Source organism: Cyprinodon variegatus, unplaced genomic scaffold (assembly GCF_000732505.1).
Source record: "Cyprinodon variegatus isolate N-32 unplaced genomic scaffold, C_variegatus-1.0 Scaffold819, whole genome shotgun sequence".
In the NCBI taxonomy this organism is placed as follows: Eukaryota; Metazoa; Chordata; class Actinopteri; order Cyprinodontiformes; family Cyprinodontidae; genus Cyprinodon; species Cyprinodon variegatus.
In genome coordinates this window covers 100,360-102,225 of record NW_015151272.1, presented here as the reverse complement: position 1 = coordinate 102,225, position 1,866 = coordinate 100,360, and positions in this window count along the sequence as shown.

Below are 1,866 nucleotides of genomic sequence, written 5' to 3'. Positions count from 1 at the left end.
AATTGTTAATAGCTCTTCTGTCCCTTTAAAAAAGAACATATTTTCTTCTTCCATCACTTCTTGAACATAATTTTCTGAATAGTTGCTTTTCCTACCAATCAACTGGTTTTCCTTAGATAGAAAACGTTGAATCAGACTGTGTCTGTCAGTGCCTGGAGATGACATGTGTTGTGAATTGGCGCTATAGAAATAAAGTGAACTGAATTGAATAAAATAATGTACTATTTGCAAATAAAATGCTTTAAAATACATTTGATGCTTTGGTGAAATCCTTCATGAATGACACAAATAATATTGGTCCTGTTAATGAGCCATGGGGAACCCCACATTTTATTTAACAAATGTCTGATTCTGTTTTATTGATCTGAACATGTTTAATCTGTTCTCCAAATAACTTGTGATCCATATAGAAGTAAAGCGTCCCATAGATACAGCTTTGGTCCAACACACATGACCTGTGGAGGACTGCAGATTGTTGTTGTTCTTTCTTTTTATTCTTCATTTTGTCAGCAGTCTTTGGTACTGCAGACCAGCACAACCTTCTGCAGAACTTTGCAGGATTCACTGGTTTTGTCCTGGATTGGTTCCAGTTGATGGTCAGATCTGAGCTTGTTTCCACTGGGCGGTAGTGGCTGGTATTTGGGCCGTTGTGGCTCCTGTGGTGTTCCGCAAGGATTCGTTTTCTGAGCTGTTCTTTTTAATCTGTGTATAGTATCACTTGATCAGAGGGCTCTTAATTCCTTTACATCTTCATCTTTGCCAGATCTTTAAACTTCCAGTTCCCATCTTTTAACACTTACAGCCTTTCAGAAGCGGGTCATTTAAAAGCGATCATCATATTAAACTTTTCTAACCATAACATATATCGTTTTTTTAATCCACAGCTCACCTTTGAAAGACATTATTATCTCATCTGAAAAAAATCTTCCTCTTTCCCCTTTCTGATGCAAAGAGGCCAGTCCATGCCTTCCACTCGACAGACCTGACTGCTGCATTTTGCTGCTCTTTGGGATTCCTGGCAAGAACATAGAGATTACAGTAAGGTCAGACCTGCGCCTTCAGGATCCCAATGAGTTTGTAAACATGATCATATCATCACAGTTCTCTGTTCCTCTTTTTTCACATTAAAAACTGCTTCACTCACCCTCCTTTGCCTGCATGGTAATGCATCATATTTAAAAGATCTTCCTCTTCACCTCACCTTTCACAACACTCTGTCTCCACATCTGAGGGCTCCACAGACCGTGACATACTTAAAAAAAAAGGCTGGAAATCTTTATTTAATGCAACATTTTTAACAACATCCCTTTAATGATTTTTCCTGTCTTTTTTTGCATTAAATGACCTCATTACTTTTGTTTGTGTATTTTAATTATGTTTTATTTGCTGAAGCACTTTGAGATTTCTTTTGTAAATATAAAGTGTTCTACAAACAAATGTATAATTACTTCATTATTAAACTTTATTGCTTAAAATTAAAACCAACAAATGTCAGAAACACAAACACATGTTAATTCAGCTTGATTAATTCATTACCATACATTTAGTTTTTTCTTTTTGATGGGCTTGTTGAGTTCTTCAGCTCTACACAGCTCTATTCTTATTAATAAATTTAAAGATTTTGTTTTAAAGTGATCTGAGAACTTTGTTCAATACTGAAAACAAATCTAAAACAGAAACAAATCATTCATGAAATAAAAAAATTGAAATTAAATTCCCTAACTGTAAATAGAAAGATATAATAACACAATGTAAATGAAAATGCAGTGCAACTAAAGGCCTCATACAGACAGCAGAAGTGATGCTGAAGCCCCCCATTTTTTCCTATTACCACTCAGAGTACATTAACCAGACATTTTGTTTAGA